General features: G+C 42.4%; 1 protein-coding gene across 2 annotated transcripts in view; it reads left to right on the forward strand.

The window, feature by feature from the left end:
• The first annotated feature begins 6 nt into the window (after positions 1-6).
• The window catches only part of TBC1D5 (TBC1 domain family member 5), a 519,218-nt gene continuing 509,389 nt past the window's right edge, over positions 7-9,835 (forward strand). For both annotated transcript variants that reach the window (XM_014517945.2, XM_014517952.2), the window contains exon 1: positions 7-185. The gene's annotated coding sequence lies outside the window, so the exon portion shown is untranslated. The remainder of the gene's footprint in view (positions 186-9,835) is intronic.

Genomic DNA, 9,835 nt, shown 5'->3' on the forward strand with positions numbered 1-9,835 from the left:
TGTTTTACTGTGAGGATGTAGTAGTAGGTAAGTGTCTCAAGAGAATGTAACTGTTATTTCTTTAAAAGTAGAAGTGAATAAGTTCACATGAGAAGAGAAACAGGAAAGACAAGGGAAGTTATACTATATATAAAGCAAAAAAGGCAAGCGGGGGCTTTCTGGACAGCAGAAAATATAAATAAAAGGTAAATGAGATTTTCCATTTAAACTAAACTGTTGCCTAAACTCCTTTCTTCAGTTTTTTTTTCATGATCAGTCCTAGGAAACTGGCAGCTGACTCTTTCCACCTGTGTTGATTTCAGTCTTGTTCTATTTTTTCACCCTCTCCCCTTGCTTGCTCTCTCTTTTTTTTTTTCTCACCCTACTAAATTTAGTCTACTTTTCTATCAAATGTCCTTAGCAGCAGAGAACAACTTTCATACAGCACTACACCTTGTTTCTGCATACCAGTGCTTCCCTAACGGGAGTAGCTGAACAGTGGTGTGAAATCAGATGATCTATGTTGGTTTCAAACTGCTTTTGAAATATTTTTGAAATGCAACCAGAAAGGTGTGATTGCTATTATTTCACTGAAAAAAAAATACCAAACCTATTTTGTAAAAAGCCTCCAAATGACAGTTGGTTAACATATGAATTATTGTGTTCTTATTATGTCCAACATAATATACGGTTTGTTGAGTCTTGTCCCCTCTATAGGACCCAGTCTGCACCTATATTTAACCCAAATGATTTCAGTATGTTCACCCACGTGGATCAAATTGCATCTTGCTTATAATGAACTCCTTTGGCAAAAACCATCTTAAACTTTGTTTCCACAGTACCTAGTTCAGTTGAGCCTTGATTCTAACTAGGACTTCCATGTGCTGTTGTAATAAAAATGACAAACAACTGCATCAAAAAGAAAAACATTGATGCCATGAGCATCCAAAACAAAGAATTGTACAATGGAAGTACTTCTGAAATATTAACTATAATTTTTACTCCAAGTGAAATTTCTAATGTGAAATATTCTAGGCATGTACACATTTTGAAAATTATTTTGACACGAATTGCTACTATGACTATTAAGCATTTTATTGGTTGAACTGTTGGTGACATGAGAACATAAGTCTCAACAATAATAGTTCAATAGCCTTTTATTATCAGTCTAACAGTGTTGTTGTTATATGATAAACCAGGAGTGGCCACCCTGTGGTATGCAAGCAACAAGTGGCACAGGCAGCCTTTGTGCGTGACATGTTGAAAATGGGTAATGAGAAAGACAGCACACTGGCAGATAGGGAAGGGAGCATAAAGCAGTGGAGCAGATTGGGCAGGGCAAGGAGTTTGAAGAGGCACTTGGGAGGGTGCAGTGCTTAATTTGTGACACAGCTGCCAAAAAGTTTGGCCCCTACTGTGATAAATGATTTAAATAAGCTGTTTAAATAAAACCTATAATCAGCAATAATAGTTCAATTTTTTGCATATAAGGTCACTGGCTCTTTTGGGTCCACCCCCCACCCCTTATTCCCCTCCAGCTTTGATTTCCTTACTAGCCATCACATTTTTTGTTCTATTTATATTAGTACCTTTTGTCTTGCTGACTGTCCAGAAATGTAATTGTTGAACTTCAGTTTAACTTAGCCATGCAGGCTTTATTTGAAATATTTTTAAGAGCCACATTTTTTTGCTAAGTGCAGTCTTTTCTACACAGCTTGGGGTTTCATCGCACTTAGCTTCATTGTCATGTATGCTGATTGCTGTTCATCAGTACGTTGGTAGTATGCTGATCACAGAATTGTAGAAATTTAGGTTGCACTTTCCATCCCTCTGCCAGTGCAGAATTACAACCTATTGTTTAGTGCTACATTCACTCCAGTCTTATCTCAGATACAAGTTGATTCTAAACACAAAGGACCTATATATGGGGACATTCAAGAGAATTGATTTGAATTCTTTGTACATGTGAATCTAAAGTATATTAGCTAACCTGAGTTAAATCCTGTGTAGACGCACTCCTTTAGACTTAAAATAATAAACCAAATTAAGGCCTCCTGAATTCTGAATGTGCTGTCTACACCGGGATTTAATCACGTGTAACTGAATCGGATCAACTTTCCTGAGTGCCCACAAGCAGACAAGCACCAAACCTGAAAGCAATATATGTGCATGAGTTTGTATATAACTGACACCAAAGTAAGAAAACATGCCTCAGAGAAAACAATGGGATTTAGGCACATGAGAATGTCTTTGCTTGAATCATGGTCAAAGTTACTGACAAGTACAAATGTGCTGGTGGACACTGTTACTCTCTTGCATAAATTCTTCTTGACTTTGGCAATATTTCCTGATTTTTTTTTTCCCTCAGCTTTCCATCATCCCTCCACGTAGCTTTTTGGCCCTGATCTGGAAATGTGTATGGTGAACCATACCTTGTAGGGCAGCCACGTACCCAAGAGCTACAAGGTTCAGGAACGGGGTCTTTGTTTTTATACCCTTCACAAGAATTAGTTGGTTATGGCCTATTTTAACCAGACTGTATGTGGTCCTTCCAGTCTTAGAAGACAGTGTATATATGCACCTTTATAAGCTCACTAAATAAGATGTATATAAGGCACATGCTTTCATGAACTCAAGTGCACTACATCTTCCAATCTTTTCACATTAGTCCGTCATTCTTGTTTGATCTTTTCAATACATTGGACAAATAGACAGTAGCTCCCTTTCATCAAAATATACTTCACAATTAATTTTTATACTTTAATTAAAGGAGATGTGAACACTGCTTAAAATACTCAGCTATTTGATGTTTGATTGTATGCATGCTGTATGTTTGGTTAACTTCCTGAGATGCAAAAATGGTAGTAGGTGAGTCAGACTGAACTCTGTGCACCTAATGCAAGAATTGATTTCAATGAAACTACCATCTAAAATCCATTAAAATAAGGATTTTGACATCCAAGTAATTTAGTAAACAATCAAGTTGGCTTTGCTGTAAAATGCCATTTAAAAGCAAAAATCAGGTTCATGCAACTAGAACAAATGACAAAGCATTTCTTTTACAGTTTCCATTGTTGGATGTAGACAGATGAGCAAAAAATAAAGAGTGAAAGACAGAAAAAAAAAAAAAATTATAGTTTTAATCAGGTAAAGCTGAAGTTAACATAGAATATATTTTATCGCTCATAAAGCATTTTAAAAGATTGGACTAAAAACAACAACAAAGTCTTATGATCCTAGATGTACTAGTGATTTCTTTGTATGAGAAACTGCAGACTGCATGTCTTGTCTTGTGATGTTAGACAAGATTCGCTGGGAAGGACTTGACACTGAAAGGGGGAAGATCCCTTATACTCAAAACCCAATGTGATTATTCTTGATTTTCTTTTAACGTGTGTTTTAGAATGTTTCACAGTGCTAGCAGCACTTCAGCCTTAGATCATTTTGGAGGGGAATACTACTGAAAAGAGTAAGGAGCTCACACTTTTAGCTGAATTTTGCTAAACGTATTTAAATGAAATGAACCGTACAAGTGAAGAGCAATACTGAAAATTCAATAGCTAAGATTTCACACATCTGATATAGTTCTGTAACAGTGTTTGTATGTCATTTGTGTTATCCTTTGTATTCTGCCTAAATGAATTTAATTGATCAAACTCTGTTATTGCCAGGGATTCAAGTTTTCTGTTTTCCATGGAAAAATGGAGAAAACTGTTTTCCTTTGGTAAAGGGTAAAACCCCCGTATTTCTCATTTTATTGGAGAAACCCCTGGATTTTGCAGTTTTGCAAAGATCTCTCTTCAGGCTGGCAGAGCTCCAGTCTGCAAGGGGCTGGAAGGAAGCAAAAGGAAGGTGGTCAGGTTGGGGACACCATGTGCATATATATGCACATGGACGCCAGGCAGCTTGGAGAGCAGCTCCCACAGGTAAGTGGGGGGGTGGGGGGAGGGTGAGCAGGAGGGGAGGGATAGAGGATTGTGGCCCCCATAGGGAGGGAGGGAGTTGGGCAGGGCTGGGGCTGCTGCCTAGTCAGATGGTGTGTGCAGATTGGGGCCCAGGGCTGCAAAGCACCGCTTCAGGGACTCAACAAGGAGTGGAATGGAGCTGTGGTTGGCTTCTCCAGGGAGTGGGGTGGAGGGGCTGGCTTCCTGCCACAGCATGCAGACCCAGGAGGGGAAGGGGGACCCGTGCTTCCCAGATCCATGCATGGGGCAGGGGTGGGTGTGGGCTGCCTGCTGTAGGCTCCTCCAGGGCTCCCCCAGGGCCTCCACACACTGGCACTGCAGGGCAGAGTGGGGCCATGCAGGAATCTACTTGCTGCTGTGAGCTTTGCACTGTCTTGGTGACCTGCCCTCTGCCCACATGGCAGCAGTGAGGGACATAACCCTCACAGAACCACAGAGCTCACAGTGGGAAGGAAATCTGTGTGGCTCCACTGTTGCCTGTAGTGCTGTGTTGCTGGGCAGCAGGGCGGGAGCCTGAACTTGCAGCAGGCAGCCCCCACCCTGCACACAGATCTGGGGGGCACAAGTCCCCCCTGCCCCCTGGGAGTGCTAGCAGCAGTGGGGAGCTGGCCCTCCCTCACCACCTGACCCACAGCAGGCAGGCAGCTGGCAGCAGGGGTGGGGAGCTGGGCTCCACTCTGCTGCAGCATCCCCCGCCTCTTGCCAAGAGCAGGGGGCTGTGGATCTGGGTCCCTATCCCCATAGCCCTAGCAGCTGGGGGCCCCCTCCGGCAGGACTGGTGGGGGGAGGGAGAGGGAGTGAGGGCCACCAGCCTTGCCAGGGAGCTGTGGGGTGAGAGTGAGGGGCACCAGCAGGGCTGGGGAGGGGGCAAGAGTGAGGGGCCTATAATTTTAATCATAGATTTGGGGCTTGTCTCACAGAATTTGCAACTTTATGAGGGAAAACCAGGATCCCTGGTTATTGCATTGTTATGGATGATTTTTCATTTTACATATTGCTAAAATATTTGGGAAATCCATATGACTTCAACAGAAGCTATAAACAATCCTGGTATCTTGTACATAAGTAGCATAATATTTTCTACTGTGAATCTGTTGGTCTTTGTGAGAATACTGGAAAGGATCAATACAGAAGGTCAGTTAGCAGTTTCTACTTTGCTTGCTCCTAAATTGTCTGTGATCCTATAATGTGATCTGTACAAAATCATGTAAACATTCCTTGTTGATTGCTATGCAGGGAAAACTTAAATTGTTGGGAGGGAAAAGAAGCATTTAAAGGCTCACTGCTGTAAAAATGTGTGAATTTGAATAGCATCAGTGGGATTAGTTGCAGTTCTGAGCAACTTCTGTGAATCTCTGCAAGAGTTGAGCCTAAATTACTTATGTGCAAAATATAGTTAAAAACTTAAAACTTGCTTCTGCACACTTTGGTAACTTATAGCTTAATAGTATTAAAAACCACCTTGCTAAAAACTCCACACTTAAGAAACATTACAATTCAAAGAGTCATTCCCCCTTTCCCTTCCCCCACCCCCCTCAAAATTCTTCAACAGAGCTATATTTACAAATACATGGTTATGATATGACTTTGAAGTTTATCGTGCAGTCTGAATTTAAACTGGATAAATATGCTTTCTAAGAAAAAGACTACTATAAATGTGGAAACTGTCACTTTGAAATACTTTTTCTGTTGGAGACTGTCCACCATTAAAATATTAATGTTATACTGAAGAACGCATTGTATTCGTGTTTGGATGGAACTTGAATATGACTCGGTTTTAAACTGCCATTTTGTGTTTTAGTGCATTTACCCAATCTCATGTGGTTGCTAGCAATTGTTATAGTGGAGAAAGAGTAAGTGCCTTTCCCCAGATTCAAACAGTCTTTCTACTGGCGCTTTTTAAATCTTCTCTTCAGCACAGGAGAATTTTAATATAAGAAGAATGTGTTTTGTTCATATATTAGTAAGCACATTCTTTTAAGATGAGGGTGGAATCATTTTTTTAAGAGCTACAAGGTCTGTTTGCAGTGAGTTGTCCCAAGATCTTACTATTTCTCCATATAGTTATTTAGGCTGCCAGTAATTGCCTGATGTGTGTATTATATGGTCAGAGTATGAATCATAGAAAAGTAGGACTGAAAGGGACTTCAGGAAGTCATCTAGTTCAACCCTGCTCAAGGCAGGATGATTCCCATCTAAACCATCCCAGTCAAGTGTCTGCTTATCCTGTTCTTGAAACCTCCAAGGACAGAGATTCCACAACCCCTCTTGGTAGCTGGTTCCAATGCTTTTCTTACTATAATTTAAGTCCATTGATTCTTGTCCTGTTCCCTGCAGCCACAGAGAAAAGTTTATCTTCATCCCCTTTGTAATTTTCCTTCAGATATTTGAAAACTATGATCAAATCCTCCCTTGCTGTTCTCTTTTCCAGACTAAGTAATCCTAGTTCTTTCAGCCTTTCCTCATATGTCTTAACCATTTTTGTTGCTCTCCATTGGGCTCTTTCTAATTTCACCACATCTTGTTTTATTTCTTACTGTAATATTAGCCCAACCCTGCCGGATTATAAAACAGGGTTTCCAATAGCTGCAGTAGAACTTACCACTTTAGAAGTGGAGCCACATGCGACTCTTTGGAAGTTAATATGCATCTCCTTGAATCTTTGCACAAGCACACGGTGACCATCTTCCATTTGGGCACTGTGTGCTTGTTCAAAGATTCAAGGAGATGCATATTAACTTCTGAAGAGTCGCATGTGGCTCCAGAGCCGCAGGTTGGCCACCTCGATTTAGTGGATTCTGGGAATGATTGTACTGTTGCATCTTGTGCATCTAATACAGTGGTGTTCAATTTTTTGGCCCCATAGCCCATGAGTGAGTGTTGTGGACCTGGTCCATGTAGTGGGATCAAGCCCCGCATGTGAGGATTGGGCACCAGGGTGCAATGTGTGCCCCATCTACTGCACAAGGTCACAGCCTATGGTGCTTCCTGTGGAGAACCCCATGGCCAAGTGACATGATGTTGAGTGCTTGATCTGGCCCATTGGCTAGGAGTTAAGAACCCCTAATCTAATATCCTATTCTCAGTATCCTACTTCAGTTGAGGGAATGCTTTTATAGTAAAGAGTTTTCTAATGAAAAGCCAGAAAATATTTAACTAATTCTAGCAAACTAGTCACCATGTTATACAGATACATCAAGTATTTACATGGTCTCCAGGCCAAGTTACATGGCCTCCAGGTCAAGAACTGTTGATAATGAACAATTAACATCCATTGGGCAGTTGAGACCATCTATTATGTAAAGATGAAAATGTTTTTCAACACTTTGAAAAACTGATTGTGTAGTGTGTGTTTTTTTTTTTTTTTTTTTTTCCCCCAGACAAATATTAGATTGCTGATTTTACATGGTTTTTAATATAATCAGGATCTATTATAATACTAAGTAAATGCAAAGAAAGACAAATGGAGATTCATGAATCTCCAACAGAAAATAGAATGATCTGAACAAAGTGAGGAACGTAAGGGAGCAGAAAGATATTGGTGTGTTTTCAGCAGGTATATTATTATTTTTGTAAGCAACTTACTCAGATAAGCCTACAGACTCTACCCTGCCTATGTGGCTACTCTGCAGCTGTTCACGGTATCTACAGTGGTCTCACTTCTATGTGAAACAGTTAGGTAACCTGGAATATCAGTAGGCTTGCATGGAGGAAATATTTCCTCCTAAGAAACATTTTGACAGGTCAATAGATGGGATTCTCAACCAAAAACAAAACCAACAAGGCTAAACGCTATTGTAGGAATATTTGTATGATGAAGGTGCTGTGTGCTGATGTTTTGATTGAGAACTGATCAGCTTTTCTTCCTTTTAAGCAGCATCATTCTTCTCGCACCTCTGAGGTACACAAGGCAAATGGGGTGCCAACTGTCTCTATCCTTAAGACTCACTTTTCAAAGACTTTTTTATCATCGGATATAATGCCCCTTCAGTGATATTATATTGCAAAGTGCACTACTAGCTTGCTCTCTATTTCTTGTCCTGGAGTAACTGAAAGAAATGTTCATTTTGATGATAGGCTTATCATCAGGCACTCTTCAAGAATTATGCACTGTTCTGATAAATCTCAATCTGTCAAGTGTATCTGTTTATTTGACCTTTAAATAATTGTAAATCTCTAGGCGGCTACAAATGCTAGCCATATTCTCTTGTATGTTAAATGAAACTTTTTTTTCAAGTGGTACAGAATCTCCCAATTATTCTCTGAAGGTCTCTGGTTGAGAAGTGGCCACTGAAAAAGGATAAAAAAGGACTCACTGCATTTCAAAAAAGGATGCTTTACTTGAGTATCTTATCTTTCTAAGGAAGCTGACCATAAGCAGTGGTGCTATTCATTCAGAAGTTGACTTAAAACACAGGTCTTTTGTCTCATCTGAAGAGTTGCTAAAAAAGTATGAAAGCAGGGCAAGGATGGGCAACTTTGACTAAGGCAGTGGTTTTGGAACTGTTCTAGGGAAGCCCGGGGCTTCCATGATGGGTCATCAGGGGGTCCACAGGGATCAGAGGTAATAGTTGAGTGGGCTGGGAGTGGTTCATTGCCATTGCTGGGTGTGTCACCTGGCTTTGTGTCACCTCACATGGCCCACAGGGCCAGGGGTAGGGGCTCCAGGGCCGAGGTTATATGAAGGGGACTCCTCCCTAGCTTGCTCCAGCATCCGTTTTTCTGAGGGCAAGCGAAACTCCGAGGCTCTGAACCCCAAACCTCCGGTCTTGGGCCTGCATGTAGGCTGCCTGCCAATGGATTTGGAAGTATCTGAAGCCCCAAGTCTAGGGTGGAGGATACTTGCTGATAGCAGGGCCGCAAGTGGTTCTTGAATGAGTCAAAGGATTCAGAACCGATCTGTCTAATATGATGAGAAATTTTCTCATGTTCCAGGTCAAATTAGCCAGATCAGTTCCAAATCCTATATAACAGCAGTTCGCAATCTCTGACATTGTATTGTTTTAAATGGGTGGTGCGCAACCTTGGGTACCACCCGCAAATTTTTCAGTTCAACCTTAAGTCCAGCAAATGTTTGTCATAAAAAGTAATTATAATAAATCTGTTAACACGTACCATTGACAGGTTGTCTGCATACCACTGGTGGTACGTGTACCACAGATTGGGAACTGCTGCTATATAATAGACAGAAGCCCCTTTTATTTATAAATAAAAAGAAGGGGGTTTTGTGACTTCAGGAAGCTCAAACCCCCCCCTCAACTAAGGGATGGGCAAATGAGTATTGGCCACCAATGCTCAACCTCTGGCCCACTGAGCCACGTTGCCCAGTCTGCAGGGCTCCCCAGGGCTGCAGGGGAGCAACGGCAGCTTTTGTGCCTTCGAGCCTCATGACATGGCCACCTGCTCCCTGCTGCCAACCTTGCCAAGGTGGTGGGGAGCCCTGTGTGTGGGACAGCACAGCCTTGTGGCTCCCTGGCGGCATGGGTGACTGGTGCCACCTTAGTCAAGGGGGGCACATGGCCCCCCAGCAAATTCGGGGGGGGGTTACCTATGGCTGATCCTGCTGACTGATTGCAAGATGGCCGATTGCTGTGGCCACTTCTGGTAGTGCAACGGTGCTCCACTCCCTGGCTGGCGCTTGTGGGGGGACACTGGCGTGCTCATCTACCACCCCAGGCCATTGCCTAAGCAGGGAGGGGGGGGGGGCGGTTTGCACGTGGCACCCCTCGCCACTGCCTGCCCGGGAGTGGGCACATGCTGGATGGCACCTGCACACCAACCCGGCTGGTGAGCAAGGGGCAGGGGTGGACGCAGATGGGGCCAGTGGCACAACTGCCCCCCCGCCCATGGAGGTCTCTGGGGATGATGATTTTTTTTTTTTTTAAAGCCTT

This window comes from Alligator sinensis, unplaced genomic scaffold, assembly GCF_000455745.1.
Source record: "Alligator sinensis unplaced genomic scaffold, ASM45574v1 scaffold29_1, whole genome shotgun sequence".
Taxonomy (NCBI): domain Eukaryota; kingdom Metazoa; phylum Chordata; order Crocodylia; family Alligatoridae; genus Alligator; species Alligator sinensis.